Source organism: Equus caballus, chromosome 21 (genome assembly GCF_041296265.1).
Source record: "Equus caballus isolate H_3958 breed thoroughbred chromosome 21, TB-T2T, whole genome shotgun sequence".
Taxonomy (NCBI): domain Eukaryota; kingdom Metazoa; phylum Chordata; class Mammalia; order Perissodactyla; family Equidae; genus Equus; species Equus caballus.
The window spans coordinates 52,734,806-52,761,670 of NC_091704.1; the positions used below are offsets into that span (position 1 = coordinate 52,734,806).

The following is a 26,865-nucleotide window of genomic DNA, read 5'->3' on the forward strand; positions in this document are numbered from 1 at the left end:
CATCACAGTTGCAATACTCTATTTCGAAAATTTGAGAGTAACTACTTCTTCATTCATCACACACTTGGCAAAATTCCCTTCTTTCTTCCCATTCATTTACTTTTGTGTATCACTTGTCTTCATTTCTGTCTCTCTCATTAGGTGGTTAAATCCTTATTTAGCCAGGACCATGGTTGTAGCTCTCTCCCACAGTCTCATAAATAGCATAATGTTTTGCAGTGTTTCTGCATATAATATGTATGTGTCAAAAATAATAAGTGATTGTATAAACAAATTTTATGCATTCATAAATCATGAGTTTTAAGTCAGGGTTTCTTTCTTTTCTAGATTGCTTTAACATAACTATAGGCCAGTGATTCTCACATTTTAGCTCTCAGAATCACGTTGAGACATTTAAAAACACAGAATGCTGAGCACTCCCATAGTTACTGATTCGGTAGGTCTGAGATGGGACTCAAGAATCTGCATTTATAACAAGGTCCCAAGTAATGCTAATGTTGTTGGCCTAGAGACTGCATTCTGAGAACCATTGTTCCAGACATTAAAGAAGAAATTATTCAGTGACACATGCTAAAGCACGGTAAGGAAGCTTATTCAAGGGGGCCATCATGATGGACATGGGGACCACTTCAGTGGGGTCTTGCAGTGGGGAGGAGAGATTGGGCTCAATTCTGAATACAGCATGGGCAAGTGGGAATTTGTAGTCAATGAACAGAGTGGGGGTCAGTGCACAGAAAACTACTAAGAGGAAATATCAGGGGCAAGAGGAGATTCTACCTAAAGTGACCTGACAGTATTCTTGCTGAAGGCAGAATAGGGTGATCTGACATCACTGGGGGCTGGTGGAGCATGAGGAATCTAATTAAAAATCAAAAGTGATCAGATACTGAAGGTGGGGATTCTGGTTAAACTGAATTAGCAGGATTCTCACTAAAATTGGACAATGCAGAGACGAGTCCAAAAGTCAAGTTTAGTTGAAAAGGAGTTCAGGGGAGCCTGAGTAAAGTTTCATCAATGAGAGAGTCTTTGTCACAGGCCATATAATTGGTCCTATAGGTAGAATACCCAGTCATCTGCAGAATTTTTCCTAAGGATTAGGGTAACCACATGCTGGGAATAGGTGAGTTTCATAGCCAATATTTCTCATTGGATCAATAAATAATAATCTTGTGAGATAATTTTCCATATGTCTCTCACATTTCTGCACTAACTTCTCTTTGCTTTAAACTATTGTTTTAAGTTCATTTGTATAGGAAGAGCCTTGGATGATGAGATATTGTCCCCATCAGAATTGAGGGATTTGCATATTGTACAACGAAATAATGATAATGTCTCCCTTCGGAGTAAAGTTCAGGCAGTTTTGCTCAGTCTATTATATAACAAATGGAGTTCCCTAAGCTTAGTGTCCTTCAGCTATGATACAAACCCACTTCATGTGCAACATCCTCCTGAGCCCATCTCCAGCATCGGCCAAATGAGAAGCGGGGGACAGAAAAAACTGACACAAATATGATGACCACACTGCTTCCTGTGCCTTTTGTCTCTGACTTGAGAGTCTCATGTCTTCTGTCAGCATCCATGAAACTGGTATGTTAATTTGATAGCTACAAGTCAGGTAAAATATCACAAAGTTAACGGCTATTGACAAATAATAAGGTGCGGAAGGAGGAGAAGGAATGAGATGATATTTTAAGAAAGAAAAAACAAAATAATAGTTGTGATGTGTCTACTCTTTTATTGTTATTAGTCCATTGAGTCGATCCTGACTCCTAGTGACCCTGTGTCCAGCAGAATGGAGCCCTCCCGGGTCTTTTTGCGCCATCCTCTCACCTTCGGCACTACATCAGACAATGCTCCGCTGATATTCACAGGGTTTTCATGGCCAGTTTTTCAGAAGTGGGTGGCCAGTTCCTTCTTCCTCGTCTGTCTTAGTCTGGAAGCTCTGCCGAAATCTGTCCACCATGGGTGACCCTGCTGGTATTTGGAATACCAGTGGCATAGCTTTCAGCATCACAGCAACATGCAGCCACCACAGTGTGACAACTGACAGATGGGTAGTGTGGTTCCCTGACCAGGAAACGAACCTGGCTGCAGAGATAAGAGCACCAAATTTTAACCACTAGACCACCAGGGCTGACCAGTGTTTTATAAGAAGATATTTAATATATTTAAAAATATTGCTTTTTCTTAAAAAGATTCTAAGAATTCTTAGAATGGCTTTTCAGAGTGATGATGTCAATTAAAATGCTGCTTCACCACTCAGATCTAGTCTCTGCATTAACAATACAGCTTAAAATAAAATATAAAAATAAAAGATTATACCTTAGTTTACTAAATACAATTGCAAACACATTATACTTATGATTTATTGTTTTCCACTACTTTTTTTTATTTGAAAGATTTTTCTTTCATTCACTTTCTCAGGCATAAAATTAAATCACAACCAGACAATGGAAAATTCATTCCTGATTACTTTCACTTCACCAATGTTTCAACATTTAAAATAGGCCACTAACCTTATTCGGGTATGGATGGAAGCAGTCAGACTGAGTAAGAATTTACTTTTCAGTCAACATGAGAATTATTCAATCTATTTTTTTCTGTCTTGCTAAGAAGATAGGATTCAATTTACTTGTAAATCTTTTCATATGTAACCAAAATTTTTACATTAAAAATAGTAGGTAAAAAAACTCAAGCAGTGTGATTCAGGTTTGATGTAAGAAAGTTAAGAAACTAGCCCTGACCTTTAGACCTAAAGCACACAGAAGACAGTGGCTTATAAAGAAAAGAAGAGTCCGAATAAATTTAAGATCATGTGTTCTCTCATTAACTCTTTTTTTTTTTTTAAAGATTGGCACCTGAGCTAACAACTGTTACCAATCTTTTTTATTTTTTTTTTGCTTTATCTCCCCAACCCCCCTCCCCCCTCCCCCTCCCCCCTCCCCCTCCCCCTCCCCCTCCCCCCCCTCCCCCTCCCCCCTCCCCCTCCCCCCTCCCCCCCCTCCCCCTCCCCCCTCCCCCTCCCCCTCCCCCTCTCCCCCTCTCCCCCTCCCCCTCCCCCCTCCGCCCCATACACAGTTGTATATCCTAGTTGCAGGTCCTTCTAGTTGTGGGATGTGGGATTCCGATTCAACATGGCCTGACGAGCAGTGCCACGTCCGCACCCAGGATCCGAACCCTGGGCTGCCGCAGCGGAGCACACGAACTTAACCACTCGGCCACGGAGCCGGCCCTCTCATTAACTCTTGATTGTCTTTCAAAATAATTACATTTAGAAACAAAACCAGCTGTTTGATACATTAATTTGTCCTGGCTCAATCCTTCATCTTCCCATTTCCAAGTTACGTGATCTAAGAAATGTGGAGATACGGTTAAACAATCACAGTGACAGAGCTTACTGTGACAGAAGATTCAGTAACCATTCAGTTGCAGGTAACAGAAACCACTCTAGCTACTTTAGGCAAAAACAATAATAATTATACTATTATTTCATTTTGAGTAGTAGACGGTAGTTTACAACATGAATAGAAAGAGAAGGACTGGGTGAATATTAAGAGCATTTCCAGCTGCCAGAATCACACATCCATCGCTGTGGTCCAGTGGCCAATACCACCTCAGGTAAGGCTGAACACAAAACCATGCTTCCTCAGCTACTGTCCTGGGTGGCCAAATCAACGCCTTCCACTTTGCCTTTCTCCATATTTAACTCAATTTCTACTTCAAGGATGAGGAAGACATCTAACAAACAGAATATGAATCCCCCCAACTCCCACAGCCACCCCAAACACTGGCTGCCAGGGGAATGTAATCTTTAATTTTCCAACCCCTATAGTCCAGTAAGACAGACTGGAAGGAGATTAGAAAAAATGTTGTGTCAAACAAACTATACAAAATTATTTTTCAGCCAATGTATTTGAGGGGAGTGAAGCAGTGTAGACATTCTCTACTCTTGTCTCATAGCCATAGAGAAAGAACTGGGTTGGATTCACTTCCTGTTATGGTGGAAATTGATATTATCTTGAATATCATTCAAAGGAACCCAGGAAAGGCAGCTGAGAAGCTATTGTTTTAAAACAAGTATGTATCTGCTTGTTTGTTTTTAAAACAAAACAAGTATGTATCTGTTTAGTAAGTGACACCTTAAGGGCTGATGCTTATTGTTTAGTGACGACAGCATGACAACTTTTAGGCACATAATTCCACATGGAATGGAAGGTGGTTTTATTTAACTGATTTTAACCAAATTAGGTCTTCTACATTTGCGATGAAGACAATCAGCCTTGAGAGGGTCCCATTGTTACAATGGTAGAATGCCCTTCAATTTCTTGAGTGTTTTATGATTATAGTAAGGCATTTTCTGTGCAATTTCACATTTAGTTTTAAAAGTGTAGAAATGCATTTTTAAATTTTAATTTCATCAGCTTTTATTTGCTAATAATGGACATATGGCCTCTCCTCACATAGAGAGACATTTTAGTGAGGCACTGACTCATTCATCCCATTCATATAGAGCTTACTGTCCATTTTTCTGACTTTTCGTGGGCCACCGTTTCTTAACATTGGTGACTATAGGGAAGTTTTATCTAACTAACAGAGCTAGTTTACATAGGATTTCCGAGAAAATGCAAAAGAAATAAACAAATTCACAGAATCTAAAATTAACCCATTTATAGAGTGAAATAAAGAAGAAATTGAAAAATGATATTGTTTAATAAAATAAAATTCATTATCAGAGGTTTTCATTTTTAGCCAATGTTGTTTTTCTTCATTATTTTATTATTATTATTTTTTACTAAAGATTATATTCAATAGGTTAGTATATGTATCTCTTTATAAGGAGAGCATTAAGGAAAATGGGATAAATTTTAATACATTCATTGTTCAAATGTTCTCTCTCTTTCTCATTTCTGTTTCTACATCTCCTGAATTTTGGAATGCATTGATGTCCTTTTTATCATTTATTAAATAATTACCTCATCATAAAACGGAAAATGTAATAACCAGCAGTACCATTGTTTCATACTTCAAAGTTTTAAAATATTATCAAAATGACTTTGCAAGGATACCATTCTCTAACATTATGACAAAATTTTAATTTTAAACAAGGACAAAATTTTGGTTTTTCCTCTAAAAAGCCATAAAATATGCTACTATATGATACATAGATATGATGGCTCTGCTGCTGCTTGTATCCAAAATTCTGCCATCTCCCTCTCTAACAGTATCCATTGCTTTAACTGGGCAAATAGCTTTCCAGAGTAAATACTACATTTCTAAGCCTCCCTTGCAACAATTCATGGTTAAGTGTCTCGTTTCCAGCCAAGGAAATCATAGAAGATTCTAATAGAAGGGAGCAGTCTTTCTTTTTTCATTTTGCCGCTGCTTCTAGACGGCAGATTTGGGGGTGACCTCTCTCGGATCAAATACATGAGTTCAACTCCTTGAAAGTGGTTAAGCATTAAGACAGAAGGAACCTGAATTTCTCACGATTACACAGAGCACAGTAATCATACCAACTCAGAAATTTATGTAAGAAATGAATAAACTTCTATCTGGTTAAAAAGCTATTATTTGGGGAACACATCATTGCAACATGTATTTTCGTTAATAAAATAGCATTTCACATCTGATCTCAGCCTTTGGTTATTTTCTCAACTGGACCCATTTAAATGAAATCCAAACAACTCCTCATATTATGCAGCCATTTACTCTGAAACTAATATCAAACAAACACACAAAAATGGTTAATCTAATAAGAGGCTATCATATGTGTGTGCACCTGATCTGCTGTACTTAATTAAACACGGTGTAATTTATATAGAGAGTATGAGATTCTAAAACTTTTGACAACCAACTTTAACATATCCATGGCAGTATTATATTGAACATATACATCTTATTAACACAAACACATCCCAGAAAAAAATGGAATACTTATTTTGACCTGACTCTAAAGTTAAGGCATTCTGTTGAAAAAAACTATGAGTAAGTGATCCAGAGATGAGTGTAAGAATTCCAGCTCTGTTATCACACAACTTTTAGTAGGGTCACTACAATTTTCCAGATCTTAATGGCCTCATATGTAAAATTAAGTGTTTCAAAAGTTGCTTTCTGCTATCAGTATCATTTTGTTGAATGGGAATATTTGGCATATTAAAAAAAACTTGTTGGTAGCATTAGTCATATAATAAACTTCTGGTACACTAAAAGTGTTTTGAAATCTTATCTAGAACCCCTACCCATCTTTTTCTCCCCAGATTGAGTTTCTTTCCTTTCCCATTATGCTGACTGTATAAGGGCCCTACTGATGCTGGAATAATCAAACATGTACCCAGGAGGTAGTATGACATCTCAGAAACAGTACTCAATTGGAATTATAAATATAAATGTTATATATTTATATAAATAAATATAAGTTATAAACTGTCATTGTTTTAACTTCGTCACTAGTTATCTCTGTGAACTTAAGCAAGTCATTTAACATTTCTGAGCCCTGTTATCTATTTTTAAAAAAAGTCACAGCTGGACAAGATTGTCATCCTAATTCCTCCTCTAGTTTTAAAATTATTTTTATAGTATACTATTTTATAGTATGTTTAAATAATTTATTTACTTTAAAAAGAAATTTACATGTAGCCAGAAAAATATAAAGGTGTTCATTATTTTGTGGAGCTATACTGACATCCTTTGGTAAGGTTTTGGTTGATTTCAACTCAATGTAGAGATAGATAAATAGATGGACAGTTAGAAGGTTGATAAATAAACATAACCATCCAGGTGGATTTACACTCTGTTTACACAAACATTTGGGCATGAAATGCAAAGTTTTGAGGAAAAAGTTAAAGAAAAAGGAGACTGCGTCGAGTCCAAAGTCTAAATAATGTAATAGCATTAATTGCATATTTAAATTATGAGTAAAACATTTTTATCTATAAACTATAAAAACGCAAAGCAGATAAGACTAAGCAGACAAGCCCGGCTCACGGACATTTCAAAACGATGAACAAGGTGTGTTCTCATATGACAATAAGCAACAAAAATAAGGAATTTGGAGAATCAAGAAAAGTTCACTGAAAGCAAAAATAAATAAAAATTTTAAACGGCAACAAAAATCACTCCGGTAACGGATCAGATTTGGTTGCAATTTGGCTCGGCACTCCGTCAATACGCGTATTTCGGTAGTCTGGCGTAAGAATGGTGCAGGAACATATATGTCAGAAGAAGTGTCTATTAAAAAGAATTGCAGGAAGCAGTCCTGTTGCTGAGATTGCGTTGCGGACACAGCCGGATTAGATTGGGCTGATTACCTTCGCCTTGAAACAGAGAGTCTTTCTGCCCTGCGGGGGAGGGGACGCCTTTCATCCACAGCCCTCCTCGCGGATGCGCCCTCCCCTCGCATTCACTTGCAAATCGCTGTGTGCTTGCAAAAGCCAGCGCTTCCCCAGTCTCTAACCTTCCCATGGCGAGCGCTGCAGCTCTATCAGCAGAACCTTTCTCTCCGTGTGAGGAAGGGCTTTTTTCCCCTCCTCCTTTCCCTTTTTTTTTCTTTCCCCTTAATCAGAAGCACTGAATGAAAGCCAATCAGAGAGAGCTCGCCCTCCGTTTTCTTCGGTTCCCTACCGTCCAGAGTTAAAAGTGATGCTGAGAGAAAGCTTGAGTTAGATTGAAGTAGAATCAGTGATAGAAAATAACAGGAGAAAACAAACAAAAAAGGAGACCTTGTGACAGTTTCTCCAGGATTATTTTGGCTGGAACCAACTTCCGTTACCCAGAAGCTGATAAAAAAGGTAGGAAGACTTCGTTTCTCTCTCTCTCTCCTTCTTCTTCTTTTTCTTTTTCTTTTTTAACTCCCTTAATGCTTTTATTTTCTTTCTCTTGGGGGAAAATATTTGTTTTTAAGTTGTATTTAATAATTACTTCCAAGTAATTATCTTTAATATATGCGTAAGTTAAGCATAAAACTCTGCATATTGGATTCTAGAAACAACTGCTTTGAATACCTATAGCGGTAATGTAAAACTGGATAAATTATATATTATGCTCAACAGTGGGTCATGATATTAAAGTTGTGAATGTATTCACTCTGAACAAATGCTAAAAATATATTATGGAGTGTAATTTATCATGCTCATACTTGCTCATCTTTATTTTAAAAATCAGTTGAAGAGAGAACATTGTTGCTGTGAACTCTTAACATGTAACATTACTTTGCATTCCATACGAATGGATTCACTCTGCACTTATTTGTAGTCATAGTTCATTGTATCTTCAATATAAAGAGAAATGACAGGCGGAAGACAGATTCCTTGAAACTGTCAATGGTCCCTAAGCATCTACATAAATAAAATAGATTGCCATTCATCAGAAATAGAATAGGCATAATTCCTATATTCACATTTTACGTCTCAGTCAGAAGTATGAGGGGGGAAAGATGAAGGGGGGAGATGAAATGCATGTAGTCAGCAAATGCAGCATTTATTGTCTCTGCTGCAATAAAATCCATATTTTATGTGGTGTTAAATTAATGCAGCACATTGCAAGTCTAAATGCCTGTCCCCAACAAGTAACTATTGATAGCACTCTAAGTATGGGCAAAAGCAGTAGTCTGAAAGTATTTTTATGCCACTACAGTAAAAACCTCCCATCTCCTTACCATTAAAAAGGGGAGTTTACAGGTACAGTCAAAACAAACATCATTTAAAAACTGACCTATCATCTTTTGCTTCCAAAAAACAGTATAACTGTGGGTCTTCATTCCAGTAAAAGATTCTAATATCCAAAACTGCCCAGCCATTACTTTAGCTGTTAAGAGATGCATTATTTTTTCTTCTTTTCTTGAAGGATCTGTATTAAAAATAATCTGCCCTCTGATGCTAACAACTGTTCTACTTCAGTGTGTATGTTACTAGACTCTCGCCCTCCACACCATGCCCCTCTCTATCCTTCTTTAAAACGTAGCTACAAGAGCCTCTCTGTGGTGAATACCACTTGGCAAGAGTGTGCTCATTTTTTAGGTCTGGTATGGTGAGGATTTTTAATTAGTAGAACTTTCATGAAAACGTTATGTCATCGACAAGAGCTCTAGGTTCATTTTTAGTTAAAGTGATGAAGAAAAAAGGAAGAGGTTGTGTCATAGATAAATAGGTAAATGATAGGTTGCATAGGTAATCTGCCTGGCGCCCTTTCCCAGAAGAGTAGTAAATGTGGCACATATGTATTCAATGCATAAGCAAATAGTGGTTTATCGGGGGGTGGGGGGGCACAGCCAAGGGATTAGAGAGTGCACAAATATAAGCAGAGTGTGTCTGTGGCTTAGGGACACATCAAATACAAATCCATTCTGATGGTAAAAACAAAGAAATGCTTCGTGCGTTTGTGTTCACTTTTTTTCTTTGGGCTGTGTTTTTAAAAGTATGAGTCAATGTCTGCTTTCATTAAATCAGATACTTCTTTACTTTCAAACGCTTGCTGCTAACAAATTGACTTCCCTGGTGAATACATGTGCCTTCCCTGACTCCAATCAAAGAAGAGAATTCCATACCCTTAGATGTCTAGAAAAGGAAAAGAAGAAGGGAAATAGGAAAGGAGCGAATAATCTGTATGACATCCACATACATATGCATTTCTGTGAGGTCAGTGGTTAAATTGCCTGGTCCTGGTCTGTGCTTCAGATGATGTTCCTAGATGTTTATAAAAACTAGCTGTTTATTGATAAGAACAGTACTACACAGCTATTCAATTTAATATGACACTGCTAGATTTTTTCCTACACTGAGATTTTCTTTAAAAAAAAAGGAATAAAGGGATGGAACACTGATTTTCTACCTAGAGAGAGATACATTTCTGGCACATTATTAGGAAAGTTAGTGTAATCTGAAAGAGGTATGATTATTTTTTCTTGTTGAAAAAGGGAATGTTTGAAAATGAAAAGGTTTGTTCCAAAATTTGTGGACCCTGTTCACACTCTAGGATGCGTTTCTTGATCTTCACTTAATTTCCCATTTAAGCAAATAAGTGAGGCAGAGTATATATTACCTGGGAGATTTCTGGACACATGACTTATTTCCTGTTTCTTAACCTACTTTGCAGCCGGTGATAACACTGGGTCCTCCTGGAATATGTCATTTTTATACCCAATCATTCCGCTAGGCTGCAGCACAAGAACAGCGTTAGCTCCCATGATGCTGATTCAGCAGCCAGGTGAACCACATTTTTAAGTGTTATTATCAGTAACGGCGTTGCATAGTTAGCAGTTAATACCAATGAGAGATATAAACCCAACTACCTCTAGTCTAGCCCTTGAGTTTCAAAAGCATTAGCCGTAATATCTTCTTATTTCTACTATGCAAATTACATTCTAATACTGTTGCCACGTTAGACATGCTTGTAAATTACTGAAACAAAGTGACAAAGTATTAAGTAAAGAAATCTAAAAATTATTTATGCCAACCATCAGTAATTTTATGCAGATATTTGATCTCCAAATTTCAAGTCTATGTTTGAAAACTTCTACTTTTGATTAACCTAGAATATTATCTGGATAGTATTTCAGAAAAGTCACTTTACTAACCAGATAATATTTAACAGTCATGTCTGAAATAGGCTGAAGTTGAAAACTAACTAGCAAGAAATGTGCCCTCATTCTTGTTAGGCTTTTACAGAGCAGTGGAGACATTGGTGAAGCATTGTACTAAGTATATATGGTCCGTATTATGCATATTTTGAAAAAAAATCAGTCCAAGTAATAGCATTATGAATACATGTTTGAGACGTGAAAGTTAACATAGGAAAATCGGTTTTCCTTTTCTTGACACTACTGAGGATGAGTTCATCAATAAAATTTCATTTTGGCATAAGTACAATAACCTGAAATATGCATGTAGAAAAAATGTCCTGTATTTAAACATTTTTCAATCGGCTTTCTTTTTTTCTAGTTAAAGCATTTGGATTATGTTTACAGAGCACTAATATAACATTCCTTGCTTTTATCCCAATAAGTTCAACACTCAAAATTACAGATTTTTTTTCATGCATAAGAATGAGAAAATTTCACAAGGAGTGCCTGTTTTCGAAGATAACAACCTCAGCTCAGGGTCACTTCTGTCCTCTTCTTCCTTTCATGCCCTACAGCAGCCTCACCTCACTTGACATTTTAGGATGAGACCTTGAGCTCTTTGAAAATCCAGTTGTGGTGTCTTTTGTAAGGGTATCTAAAGCATATGAGGCCATGTTTGCCTTTGCCATGTCTTCTTTGTCACTACTCAGTCCAACTAACTCAAGAGGCAAACATCGTGAGAAAAGCACATCTAGCACTTTAAAATTGTAGATTTCTGGGAATGCATTATCCTTAATGTAACGTGAACATCGATCCATTAAAATAATCTGACAGTTTTAAAAAATTGTTTCAGTATAACTTTTGCTTAACTCTTTATTATAAGTGCAACTTCTCACAAAAAGTAACGATTTTGTAAAGAATAAAGGTACTTTGATTTCACTAATGTCTTTATATTTTTATCCTATTTCTCTCTTGCAATACCTGTGATGTTCTGTCCTCTGTATTACTAAGAGACATTTGTTAAACATTACCGTGTTAGTCGTGGATGTAGAGAAAGGGAAAGCTGAAAACTGAGTAAGAATGAATAAAATAAAATTCCAGTTTATCTCATTTTAGAAAATAAAATGTAGCCTTCCTTGAAAATAATGACTACCTGTGGGAGGTTGAAATACCTTCATATGACAATCCCTGGTAGTAAAGGGATATCCATCCTTAGAGAGTTTGTCAGTAACATTATAAAGCACTTTACCAAACCATGTGATCTCAGTTTTCAATTCCCCCTCCCTTTTATAGAAAGCAACCTTGATTCTAAATATCAATATAATGCAGAAATATGAATTAAAGTTAAATAACGTTGTGAGCTTCAGGACAGGATTAAGCAATAGGCTATAAGGTATAATGCAACATCATTTCACAACAGGAAATTCAGCAGTAAATGACATGTCTAAACACTTCAGAGCCTGCTGATTCTCAGAAATTTAGCACTGCTCTCTCTCCCTCTCTTTCTGTCTCTCTCTTCCTCCCTTTCTCCCTCCCTCTTCCCCCATCCATCTCCCTCCCTCTTTTTCTTCCCCCCTCCCTCATTAATGACAATTACAAAAGTCCTTGATTGAATTTCCCATGTGCTTTTTTATATTACCCTATATGAAATAATATTTCTGCAAATCTTGTGATTTTTATGATCAGTATTCTATCATTTGCCACATTATAAACTGGATTTATTACATTATCCTTTGCATTATAGCACAAAGTATATGACAGTTCGGTTAACTAGAGCGTGTCTTTTAAAATGAAAGCGATTCTTATGGATATGATAACACCTAGGCTTTTAAGGAATTGAAATTGGCACCAATGTAGTTTACTGCACTAGCAAGCAAAATATGGGAAATTCAGCATCTATTAATGAAATGACTTCTCCAAAGTATCCGAATGTAGAATGCATAGACATGAGTTATTATAATCAGTGTGTCAGTTATTGATTGGGAATCTTTGTTGATTTACTGTAACAGAGGATATTGAAATAGTTTGACAGAGTCCTGATTTAAAAAATAAATTTAACGTAAATTGTGTGTTTCCAGAAAGCAGACTTTCATTAGACATGTTGATTCTTCTTTGTTGTAAGATACAGATATTATCAGTGTGTGATCTAGAAACGTACACTGATATATAAGGAGGAAATGTCTATTCTGGATAATGTAGAGTCATGAACTACCATTGCTCCTTCTTGTTTCCAGCTGGAAATGAGGGAAACATATACTGGAACAATAATCAAGTTCAGCAGAATGTGTGGGAACTTAAAATAATCAATAAACTGAATAAAGTAAATGTTTTAACTTGGGTTATTCTGGTAATTCTGTACAATGTTCACATAGTATTCAAAAATACAAGCGTTTAAGTTGAAATTTGACATAGTTATATGAATAGAGCAAAGGCAATCAACATATTTGCCTAGGTTATTGAGTACCTTTTATGCATAATCCTGCTAATATCATAAGTTTTTAAAATGTGACCGATTACCCTTTTTCATGTAAATCTACTCCCAATAAAATGAAGTTAAATCAATTCCATTTGAAAACTATGTAGCTTCTGGGACTTTTAAAAGTAATGAATTTTTCCATAATTCTTGAATCAGACTTCAAATTTAAATGAAGTACCGTAAGGTTTCTGGAAAATTTGACTTCTAGGCATCAGCTTTAAATTGATAGCCTTATATTTAGGTAGATTTGAAAATATTTGGACTATCTGAGGGACTTTAATGGTTTGGTGTTTACCGTGTAAATCTTCTACATGTTAAGTATATTCATTAGTTTTTTATTTAAAGTATTTGCTTTAAATAAACTAAAAAATTAAAATTTTATCACCTCTAACTCATTGGCTTAAATCTATTGCTAATAAAATAAAGAATCTGAATTACATGTACTTTTAATACCAACAGTGTGGTGGTTATTTGCTTTAACAAAGACATAAAGAAAAGAAACCACTGGAATAAAAGAAAGTCTATATTACCTTATTTAATCAAATGAGCAGAAATTGAGTACATGGTGATTAACCATTATCCTAGTTAAGTAGAAATTTCTTCTTCTTTTTTTCTCCTTTTTTTGTCTTCCTCCTAAAGCTTGATAACTTGGGGGTTATTCCTGCTCTGTAGTGTTGAACCATATTGTGTCCCTAGAGTGACTTTTCAATATGTAGTCTCTGGAGAGTGAAAACCACGAAGACGCACATTTATTCTGTCTGCATGTAGCTTCCTAAATTTGAAGAAAAGCCATTCCCCATGAACAAGAACCATGGAAAGTCTTTATTTTTTATGCCCTCCCTTCACCAAGGTTTCCGTTATTCTTTTGGAGATTTGCTCAAAATTTCATCTTAAGTACAGGCATGTACTTAGAAGCCCTTTTCCCTCTTTCTCCCCTTCTACTCTTTTTTCCTGTTGGAGTGAAGAGCAGGGATTTTCTGTAGAATTTCTACACTAAATAAATACTTTTTTTCCTACTGACGTAAAGCTTTTTAGAAGGGTGCAATTAAAAAAAATGAGAATGCTACATTTTTGTAACACTCTCTTCTCTTCCAGCTACTCTCACTTTTAAAATATATGCTCTAATTTTCCAACATTTAATAACTAAATGGTTTTACATATTCTTTTTTTTAAAGAGATATCTAGCCTGCTTTAAAAAAAAAAAAAAAAAGATTGGCACCTGAGCTAACAACTGTTGCCAATCTTCTTTTTTTTCTGCTTTTTCTCCTCAAATCCGCCCAGTATATAGTTGTATATTGTTTTAGTTGTGGGTCCTTCTAGTTGTGGCATGTGGGATGCCGCCTCACCATGGCCTGATGAGCAGCGCCATGTCCACGCCCAGGATCCAAACCGTTGAAACCCTGGGCTGCGGAATCAGAGTGCGCGACCTTAACCACTCGGCCAGGGGGCCAGCCCTACATATTCTTTTTTTATTAGTTTGTAAAACTGCATTATCTTTGAAATAAACACAAGTATTTATTTTCAATACTAAACAAAAGAAATACTTGGGAAGTGAAATATCTCTAAAGTCTAAGTTAAAAGAAGTAATTTCTTTACGAAACGTTTTTTTCTTGGAGTTGGATTATCCTCTGTCAGAATATGAAATCTGAACCAAGTGAGGGAAAAACATCTTTTCTTTTTTGGTACAAAGATCTGTGTTAGGTGTATACCATCTCTTGGGCATCCAGACCAATGGAGATGTCAAGTTAGAGAAATGGTAACCATAATCTTGACTTCAGAGCAAAGACATTCATTCACTTCACTTTATAGATAGGGGCTGCATCAAACCCATTTCTAGGTAAGTCCAAGATGAAAAACGTGTGGATGAGAAGAGCCTTGTCCTTTCTAGGAAGCAAATGAAGACATTGCGTATAAACCCTGTTCCCAAAAAAATCACTATGGAAATTTTCAATTTTTGATAGTGCTAACAGACCAAGTACTATGATGATGCAAAATTCACAATCGTTAATTTACCTGTCTCTTGATTTTAGGCTATCATATATAGCTATTTATTCTTTTGCATGTGTTATATTTTCTTTTGCATTTTCCTTTATAATTTTAAATGATCTGGCGTCTAAACAGTAACTTCCTCCATTTTCCTCAGCTTCTAATTAATTCTGTTTATTTTGGAGGAGGTTGCTAACAGCCATTTCCTTAGTACCACACCCAGGGACAGGACGTAAGGATGAATCCAATACGAATTTTCTGCTTGAGGAGAAGTGGTCCTCATGTGAGATATTCACCATTAAATATCATATGATCTATAATAGAAATAGTAGATATGTTCTAAAACTTTCCATTTTTATGGAATAGTGGTCAATTAGATAGCAGGGTATCATTTTGCAGTCGCCTATTTCTCTGCCTAACACAGGGACTTCAGGTTTGATTTTCTGTTATATAAACAACTGAAGAAACCTCTCAGTATCTTATTTCATTCATTCATTCCTTCATTCATTCCTCCATTCACCAAGTATTCTTACTGCCTAGTAAGCCAGACACTGTGCAAGCAGCCAGAGATACAATCATGAAGAGAGAAAAAAACAAAACTTTCGTTGCAGTGAGGTAGTAAATGAATAGGCACAGGACTCATTATTGTATTCCAGTTTTGATAGTTATGAGAAAGATGACTACTATGTACTTTTAAAATGAATAATATGGGACTCTAGTTTACCTATTTGTTTAAAAGCTGCATTATTGTATTCAAAGCTACGTGACATCTTTCAAGAAGATATCAGAATGAGTTAGCAGCCTAGTTCAAGGTCTATTTTTGTGTAGCCTCAGTCATTCAGTGGAGTCCCCAGAGGGCATTCTGAATGGGCGCTTGGGTTACGAGCTGCCATCTTGGTTGGTGAGCTAAGTTTGCGCCTCACATTTGCAGTTAGCCAATCATCGTCTTGCAGCAAGGACTCAAATTAGAGACTAATATTCCGATCCCAGACAAGAAGCCTCAATAAAAAGGACATATCTGAAGACCAAGTGGACCCCAGCATTCTTTTGCTAAGAATTCTTATGAACGGAAGTTTCCACACTCCCTCAAGTAATTAAAATATGCACTCCATAGAAGCCACTGATTTTTGGACTCAGTCACTCTGTGAAAAAGTTTCTCTTATATAATACTCTGTTTTGCCGCAAACAACTGGTGAAGGTCATATTTAATAGGAAGACAACACGATGATATGGCTGTATGGCAGCAGCACTGAGATTGCTTTCTTCAAAGATGTAATGACTCTAACCTAAGTACTCTCACTAAGACCTTTGATGGATGAGAACATGGACCATGGCACCAAGCTGCCAGGGTTCAAATCCTGTGTCACTTACCATATATTGAATATTTAATATTCCTAGTAGTTTTTCCATCTGCAAAATGGGATTAATAATTGTACTTATATAATAGTGCAGTTGTCATGATTAAAAGAAACAATAACTGTAAAGTACTGACAACACCTGACATACAATAGGTGAATTCTAGTGCTACTTGTTATTGTTACTTATCATTTTTATTGGTTTGTTATTGTATGTAAATTCATGTGACCTATACTTTTTCATTATTGAGCGAGTTTTATTTTAATCATAGTACATGATATGACTTGGGCTACCACTTTAAAATCTTTGAATATTTTGATTTATATCATATAATAATAATTTTGTACTTGAGTTGAAGTGAAAACCACTTGGTGTTTTAATTCTGATTCTGTCACTAATTCTACTGACAACATCATAAATTCTTCATTCCAATTTCTTTTTGTTTGTGAAAATGGTGGTTTGAACCATGTAATTTCCAAAGACGCAGTTTATTTATTGTTCTGATTGGAAAGGGCTAATACAATCTGTGACTGTAATTGGAAAGGACTCAATGTATAACCATTACAAACATATGCATTCTCTAATGGTTTTAAAATGTCAGTTGCATGAAGATAGAATGTAACCTGAAAACTTAAATTACATTCTCAGAATCATGTATAGTAATTGCGTGAACTAGGGAATTAACAGATATGTATTTTGGAAATGATAGGAAGGACCCAAAAAGAGGACAGAAGAGGGAGAAAGCATTAGAAAGACGGAGGCGAAGAGTCGTGACTTTCATAAGCCACATAAACTCACTCAGGTGAAACATGAACCATTTCTGAATATGCTGCAGTAAAGGCTCCTTTCACAGATTCTCCTTCTTGAGGTCAGAGTAATGAGAATTAGAACAAGAATGATGAACATTGGCAGTGCATTACGGAAATAATCCCATTAAAGTTTTGATACCTATAAATCTCAAGAATAATTCTGCAGTCTTCTATTACAAGCTGAAAGGTCAGTGGGCTCCTGCTTTCTTTGACTAGGTCCCAGAAACCATCTGATAAAGACAGAATCTACTGCAAAATGTGAAAACTTTAACAGGTTTTTATTTAGACATTTTATTCTTTTCATTCTTTACATCCAAGGTGATATGAAGACCAATTTAAAATCACTGTTTCTGTTTTTTTATTCCTTTTTGTGGCTCTGTTTATATGGTAATTAAAGAAGCTTCTGGAATGAATTCTATGGATTACGTAAAGAAAATATTAAAGCCATAAAATATACATCCCAAGGAGTCCATAAATCCTTTTTAAAACTTAATTTTAAAAATCCAGAATTATATCACAGTTTTTATTTTTCAGTTTTATTTATAATTTGGGACTAATTAATATATTTATTTCAGAAATTCACTTATTTAAAGAATATACTTAGCATTTTATCTCATCCACCCACATGTAAAGAGGAAGTGAGTCATAACAGAGACTTCTAAACCAAACCAACAGGTATAATTTTGTGAACATCATAAAAACATAATTCTCATTTTTTGTCACAGCTATATATTTAAATTTATTAACTATTTAATTATATGTATATGTATGTATATGTAATATATAGCTATGTATAGATATATCTATAATATATCTATATTACTTATTTAATCAAAGTCAGTCTTCTTCATATCATCTTTATTGAAAGCTGTGATCATTTAATAACATTCACTTTTTTCACGGCTTCACAATATTTGGCTAAATGATTTAACTTGATGGCTGATTGATTAGGATAGCTAATTTAAAATATCCTATTAATGTTGTATGCTTTAGTTCATTTGATTTTCTAAAGGTTTGTACTTTCAGAACTAGTCCTTCTGAGGGCTAAAAATTACATCTGTTTCCTCTTTAGTTTTAAAATTATTTAATTATGCTAAAGAAAAAGTTCATTAACTTGAAAATATTTTCCTTTCCTTTAATTGAAAATCAAGGGAGAAAAAAATTGTGCAAAGCTAGAGGAGAAATTAATTTTTAAAACCTAAACAAGACAAATGTTGAATAATTAATTATGCAGACTAAGGAATCATTTCCTATCAAAATCCTTCAAATTTTTCAAGGTTTTCGTCCATTTAATATGTTGTTGTGAATGTCTGCATTTTAAAATCATACAAATTATACTTCAAAATTTAATCAGAAGGTTGAAATGAGTTTATGTTTCTGAAGTATTGACCCATTTATAGGGTAAATTGCTGCTAAGATTTCTGGTAAAATTCTATTCACTTGTCTAGAGGTAAAATAACATACTGCAGTGTTTGGAGCCACCTTGTGGCCACATCATAGTATGTTAGGCAATGCTCCCTGGTTTCAGATTCTTTTCTAACGCAACATTGCCCTCGGAGGCATTGAAACCAATGTGAACTTACATTAAGGACTATAAAATGGCGTAAAAAGTGGATCATGTTTAGATTAATCCAGTTTAATTTTTACATGTCAATATGAATGACAAAAATATTGTTTTGCAAAAATCTAAACAAAATATTTTAAACAGCGCTTTTGAGGCAAGGTGTAATTTTTAAACTAAAATGTATTTTTACTGTGTAGCTCCAAGTAAACTCTAATGCCTTTTTAGACGTTTAACTTTCTCAGGGCAAAATTCCTCCCAGCATCTTCTGGTCGGCAGCACAAAGAAACCGGGCACTGCATTATTGTGATTTTTGCATTTTGTAAAACTTTAATGTAAATATGCAGCCATGAAAAGCGAAGAATTGAAGCCAGCAACCCCTGGGCATTGAATAGGTTTTTCAGGGGGCTCGCTGAAAGTTCAGACAGACAAATTTGTTTGCTTTCATTTTTTCATAAATACTTCAATAATTTATAAGTTGCATCGTGTAATGTACATATTCACCAAATGTCAAGCCTCTTTTACTAGATTTTTTGTAGCCTAATAACACGCTTGCAGGAGAGGAGGACCCATGGTTACTGCTGCTCTTGTAATTTTACAAGAAAGTACCTGGACTTAAACAAAATAATACAATCATCTTCTAGAAGCCGGAAATAGGCACTTCTAGATTTTTAAGTCTGGATCATTCATTCATTGCTTATAAGGTCTTATTCCTCATTATTTACTTTATTATCTGAAGGTAAGAATAAAGAAATTTGATCAAAATGGATTTTCTTGTTACATTTCCCATAGCAATAGATGAGCAAAAAAGTCCTTTAATTAATTTGTGTATCTATACCTATATCTATAGCTATCCCTGTCTATCTGTCTATCCATCTATCTATCTAGCCTCTGTCTATCAATCGATCCATCTATTGATCTTCTATCTATCTCTTTATCTATCTGGAGACATTACATTACCATCCTAAAATATTGTTTTCATCATCATCCTCGTTGTCTTTAAAACCCCAGGAAGACTTCAGTTCCAAGATGGACGTGGGGTCACTTTTTACATTTACAGCTGCAATGTGAACAGCTCCTGAATTGACTCTCTTTGGGGCACTGGGATGAATAACTTTAAAAGAATAGAGCTCCATGGGAACTGAAGACAAATTTATAAAATAACAAAAAATCTAATGAAGATTGTCTTTATGTTATGTGTTAAAGCCATGAAGTGACCATCTTTATCAAGCAAATTATTTTCTCTCTGTTTCGAACATGCCAGGCTGCCTCTTAACGTAAAGCGAGTGGTCAGAACATGTCATTTCTCATGCACAGCCCAATAGTCTGACTGAAAACAAAGATTGCTTTGCTTGCCGTTAAACCATGTTCCCTCTGTCAACAAAAGTGCTTCTATTCTAAGAGATATTACTATTGATTCGCTTTTATTCTCAAAAGACTGCTAGGGTTTTTTCTATGCAGTGCTGCACACTGTGTATTATTTCAAATAAATAAATAAAGTATTTATTTCAACTCCAAAAGGAAGACAGAAATTGAAATGGTGTATGTAAGGGTTTGGAAATGTTTAAAATTTAAATGAAACTTTTTGATGATGTCATATTCACATTTAGCGCTATTGCTTGGAGGAAAGATTTTAAAGAATGACTAGTAAATGGATAATTATAAATATAGAGAGAAACATATGGAAATACCTCCCCAGGTGAGTAAAAACTAAGAAACAACCCAAGACGCTTTTAGCTAGAAATTTCTAGTTCCTTCTCAATTTTAGTCTAAAACATAGCACACCTATTTACCCAAGGTAATTTACCCTCAAATGACAGGGAGATTGCCGTTATTAACCATCATCCTGAGACCATTTTTACACTTCTTACCATTTTCTCACTGTCCTAGGGCTAAAAATGCATTGCCTATAAATCTTAACTTTTTTTTGCCTCAAATATGCTTATTTGACAAATCCTTTTAATTCTAACTGTATGAAAAGTATCAAACTGGTCCTTTCCTTGATTCCAGCTCAATAGTACAGAAGAGGTTCAAATTATCTCTTTCTTTTACGATTCAACTATATTGTAGAGTTCTTAATATATGTTATAGAGTTCACTAGGAACATGGGAAACAGTTGTCGATAATATGGTCCCTTCCTCAATGAGGTGAAAATACGGTCGGAGAGAGCAACATGTAAAGGTAAATATGTTATAAATTGTTTAGTGTTTTACTTGTAGGATGAATGACGTTTTAGGGGAAGTAGATGGGGGAACATGCCAATTTAATTATAGGGGAGATGAAGAGGCACTTGTAAGTACTTTTTCATTGGTTGCTGAAAGGTGAAACTGAAGAAACAGGAGGCGTGGTTCTCTGCAAATCCAAAGACCGATTGGCTGACCTTCTCTCTTCCCCGCTTCTAACTCTCCTTAAAATATATTTTTCTTAATGCATTTTTATACAATTATTCATTCAGTAATACTTATTGATTTTTGCATTATGGAAAAGGCAATATGTTAGGAACCAAGATATGGTAAAAAATAAGTCATATTCAAACTTCCTAACCTCGAATGACTTCTGGTGTTTTCCAGGAGACAATCAAAACAGAAATTACAATAGTCTGATAATTGCGAGGAACGGTATGAGCACTATGAGGTTAAAGCTGAGGGCATATGTCAACATTAGAGTACAAGAAAGACTTCCTTCAGGGATGAGATTAAAGCTAAACCCTTAAAGCTGTGACACTTTGTGTCACTCACTAGCTCAAAAATTTTCCTGCACAACTCCATTTTGAGCGATGCTACTACATGGAGGTGAATTATTCTCACGCCAGAGTTGAGCAGATCCACATGGAGTTTTACCTCTGCCACCAAGGAGCTTGGGAATCTTGACCAAGGTATTTGATCTGGCTAAGCCTCAGTTTCCTTGTCTGGAAGATGGGATAATAACATGGCTACTTCTTAAATATGCTGAAAGGATTAAATGAAACTATGCTTATAAAGCACTTAGCAAAGGTGTTTGGTTTGTTTTGCAATTAATAAATTCCTAATAAATATTACCAGCATTACCACAGCTTATTGGGTAAAATCAGACTCTTTAACCTAATCTGATCTGATTGCTCCTTCTTTTTTTAAATCGTTGTGGGTGCCTCTGCCTGAACTCCTGTAATTTGCCTTATGATGCAGACAAGTTGCCCAGCTCTCAGTTCTAGGAGAATTCTCCTTATTTTATGCATTATTATTTTATTATTATTTTTAATCTTTCTAACTTTGGATTGGTCACTCTGCCCTCAGGCTCTGCCTGCTGAAACTCCTCCTATTCAGGTATGTTTCAAATGTGACTTTTTCCTGAAGATGTTCTTCGGGTTCTCCCGCTAGACGGCCTCTCCAGCTTTGGAGAACTTGTAACTCTTTTTTGTATTATACCTCGCTTTTACCGTGGGTCATCATCTGCCTTGAGTTATTTTTTTATGCCTTATTTATTTTTTCATATAATTACTTTCTTAAAACCGGGTTCATTTTGATTTTTATCTACAACCCCAACACCTAACTCAGTATCTCCTGTATAGTAGCAACCGTGTGGTAAGGATATTATGCATAAGATAAGTAGGACATATATGATGGTTTACATTTTACCAGTAAATATACTACTGTAGAATAATTGAAAGAGTAAATACTCATTAAAGTCACAAAAGATGTTTTGCCTTCTACTGGACCATATTCTCTACCTCTTTAACTTAAAGACATTTTCTTTTTTAGAGGTACAAACTCTAAAGCAGGTTTTTTCTCAACTTGATTATTTATTTATTTACTTATTTATTATCCTTTTCATTTAACATGCACAACTGGCCTCTCCCTGGAACTAGACCTACTGCCTTAAAGTTTTTTGAGTTATGTTATGGCCATATATATTTTAAAATTCTTGTTGGGTGACTTGAATGTGCACAGCAGATTAATAATTGTAGCTCGAAAATACTATGATGTTTTTATGTCTGAGCCCATAAACTGATTGTAAAATCAGTTTTAAATGAGAAAGTTTCAGGGCTGGCCCGGTGGCACAGCAGTTAAGTTCACACGTTCGGCTTCTCGGTGGCCTGGGGTTCGCCAGTTGGGATCCCAGGTGCGGACATGGCACCTCTTGGCAAACGCCATGCTGTGGTTGGCATCTCACATATAAAGCGGAAGAAGATGAGCATGGATATTAGCTCAGGGCCAGTCTTCTTCAGCAAAAAGAGGAGGATTGGCAGTAGTTAGCTCAGGGCTAATCTTCCTCAAAAAAAAAACGAGAGAGTTTCATAAATACCTTGAAAATAGCGAGTGTTTATTCTTGAAAGTAGGAACATTGAAGGAGACATTACTTCTTTTGAAATATACAAATTGTTATTTGATTCTTTTTTAGTTGACTCTTGCTTTATAGCCATTTATTGTCTTAAGCACATATTTCGCACAGAGCTTTATGTTATACACTAAGATGGATATAATAGAAAAAGTAAGAGACATATGTTACTGAGATATAAAATAGCACAAGTGGTACCCTGGTGGTATATAATTAAGCACTAAAATAACTCTAAACCAGTAAATGCTAGGAATCATCAGTATAAATCAGAAAGCTGAGGTAATGAGGGAGATGAAATCCTTTGCTTGGAGGGTCTCTAGAATATATGGAAGGGGTGGGGATTCCAGAATTTGTATCACTATGAGTAACGACAGGATTGAACTGTCCGGGTTCTGTTGGTCACTAAGGAATCAAGCTGGGTTTATGCCGAGAAAACGACATTTATGAGGAAACTTGAATACTAGGTTAAAGAGTTCAGGCATGATTTAAAAGTTCATAAAAGAGATACTATTTTAAAAGTTCATGAGAAAAGGTGTTATTTTACCCTGAACTCATTGGGACGAATAAAGTTAAAAAAAAAAAACAATCAACCACTATTCTTGGCATTTTATATGCATCAAATAGTAGTGTTAATATAAACCTAAATGCTTCAAAATCAACCCAAAACTCTTGTTTCTTTAAGGTAAGCCAACCTGGGAGTGCCAATGGAATTTTGCTACTAAATAATATGTGTCTGATTCTGCCCATTCTTCATCCCTAGCAATTTGCTCGTATGTGCTCTCAAACACTGTATACTCTCAGTTAACATTTGGTGTCTGTGATTTTCCTCCGCTCCGTATAGAGTTCCTCATGGTTTGATTGTCGTCTACCACTTTCTCCCACTGGTGGAAGCGTAGTTTTCTCTAGTCTATGTTTGCTGACGGGAACTGGTGTTCCAGAGCTATTAAAATGACGGATGGTCACACTAAGGAATTCACATCTTTGATGTGTCAGATAGTTTTGTTTAAATTCCACTTCAATTTAGGCTCATTTGTGTGACCAGGGGTTATTTATTTCAAACTCTGTTTTGTTTTGCTTTTTTTTCCCTGAGAAAACAACTTGTTCTTAATCTGATGGCTAGTTATTGGAAAAATACGAAGTAGAACATATGTCTTAAAACTCCCATCCCTGCATTATCACCATGCTATAAGAGTAGTCAAAGTTTTCCCCACAGTAAAAGGAAGACCCAGGCAATATCAACTTCACAAATGGACTTATTTTTTATAGTTAACTGAGATTATACATAGAATGTGCTAGTGTTGTGTGGTGTACAGTGCATACTCAATATAATAATTAAACCTATCATTGTTCTTTCACTAATACTGATTATTTGTAGAAGATAGTAGTTCTGTTATTAAAAAGTTTTAAAGTAAATGATTAAATATTGGTAATACCCATCATAATAACTATCATTTATTGAGAACTTTCTAAGTGCTAGACACTGAACAGTGTGATTTACATCTCTTATTTCCTTTAATCATCTTAAAGATGACAAGAAACATTGTTGTCTCCATTTTACAGATGAGAGAATTGAGGCACAGAGAGGTCAGGTAACTTTCACAAATCACAGAGCTAATAAGCGAGAGAGCCAGAATGCAAACTCTATAACATGGTCCCTGCCCCTCTATTCTTAACCTCCACCCCATATTTATATAAGTCATGTGTGTATTCCTGAGAGGCGAAAATGTGTCATCTATTTTTTCTACTCCTATTTTCCTTTTTATAAAATTTTTATTTATTAATAACATGTTTATTGTTTCTTTTTCAATAAGAGAAAATTGACCTAAAAATAAGTGGAGTTTAGCATTTAAAAGTGTACCAAACATGCCATACTTTAAGCACTATTTTATTTTATTAATGCATAAAATTGAGTTGTCAAAATTTATGAGTGATGAAGAGAAGTCTTGCATTGTAGAAAGGAAAAGTGTCACTAAAAAAACTAACTCTAAAAGTAGTCATAAATTCCCCAGTGGACTTCATGTCATTCTCTTAGCATTATATACTAGGTTTTTTGTTTGTTTGTTTTCATTGGGAAATAAGTCATATAATGATATTTTTTAATGTACATAGAATATTTTTTAATATGAATAGGAAGATAGTTATAATGCTTGCCTCTGGGTACAGGGGTAAGAGATTTATGTGTCTACAGTATATACATAATTTTGTTAGAAAGTGTTATCGTGAATATGGATTAATTTTTCAAAAAAACTAATTAAAAAAAGCTTGTCATTCATCATGAAGCCTCGAGCGTATGAAAAATCAAAGGTTCCAAATTCTTGAACTCATCTTTATAACATAGGTAGACTCAGTCATTGTCTCTTTATATAAAGCAAAAAAAAATGTTAAGTGCATGTACCCATGTACACACAAACATATTACTCACTGAGTTTTAGTAAACTGAGTAGTTTTACCAGGAAAACACTCAATAACATTTCTTCCCTGTGTGGCTCTAACAATAAAGGGGATTCTATATTTCTTTAAAAATTCACTATTAGAGAACCATGTTGAGGTTGTTACATAAACCAGTATTTCTCAAACCTGATTCAGGTTACATGAGTTTTGAAAACTGTGAGCTTTCATATGGTAATATGAATATATTTTAATATAACCATTTATTTAAGGTGAATGATTATCTTGTAACAATGACTCTCATGTTATTTCAAGACCCACTTTTTCATTATGATCATGCTTCCTTTAGGTTTCTGAAAAAAGAAAAGAGGTGGAACTATTATATATCTTAGGGGTTTTTGCCAAGCAAGCTTCAAGTGAGGTTATGAAGAATTACTATATGAATTATTTGAAAGTTTTGCCATATAGAGAAAAGTGAATCTAGAGTGGACTTTGCTGTATTGCATTAAGCTCTAAAGAATTTTCGTTTCAATTCTCAGTGCCATATTCATGCTCATCAACCACTTCGTTTTTATGAACCAAAAGAAACTGATGCATAAAATTAATGTTAGCTTGAATGCTATTAGTTTTGTGATTTTTCCTTGCAATTGTTACTTTTTGTGCCATATTATAAGCACAAATGTTTATCACTTTACAGATAATTTATATAAACTCTTATGCTTAGTTTATACATGTTCCACTAACATTATTCTACAAGTCCTTCATATCAATGTAACAGCAAGGATCATGATAAAAGAACACGATTCAACATAAAAGCCCACAATAAATCTGAAATGATCTCTCTCAATATTTAGTAAAAATGTTGCAAATCCTAATCACTCAGTGACTAATAAGTAATGATGGTATTTTATTCTGCAGCTAAGGCTAACATTTTAAAATGTGATGGACCTCATGCTGTGAGACAACTTTATAGATCCCTAGCACCAACACACCAAGATGCTTTGAAATGAAGCCTTCCTCATACCAAAATCTAGAATGCATATCTGGTAGAGAAATAATCTTTGATACCTTTTCATATTTATGAATTTGTGAGTATATATATCAGAAAGACCTTGTAGCTAAATGTAGAGATTTAATCCAAACACTTGGAGAGAATGCACCCTCAGAGAGAGTTCAATATATGTGTCTAATCACATTTTCATAATGGTCACTTGGAAATTTTACCTTGGCTGCAAGAAATTAATTCATATGACAGTTAGTTACCGAGTACATATTGTGAGCAGAGTACTGTACCACCTCAACTCTTTTACTATTTAGCCCATCTTACAAAGACACTTGGTTCTTTAAGTTCAGTGTGAAAATCTTCAAGCTTGATCACTTCAAATATAACTGGAGAGAAAGGGGAGCCCTGTAGTTTGAC

General features: G+C 35.1%; 1 protein-coding gene across 1 annotated transcript in view; it reads left to right on the top strand.

Moving 5' to 3' along the window:
- The first annotated feature begins 7,140 nt into the window (after positions 1-7,140).
- Positions 7,141-26,865, top strand: part of CDH10 (cadherin 10) — a 169,695-nt gene continuing 149,970 nt past the window's right edge. The window contains exon 1 of the mRNA XM_005604335.4: positions 7,141-7,787. The gene's annotated coding sequence lies outside the window, so the exon portion shown is untranslated. The remainder of the gene's footprint in view (positions 7,788-26,865) is intronic.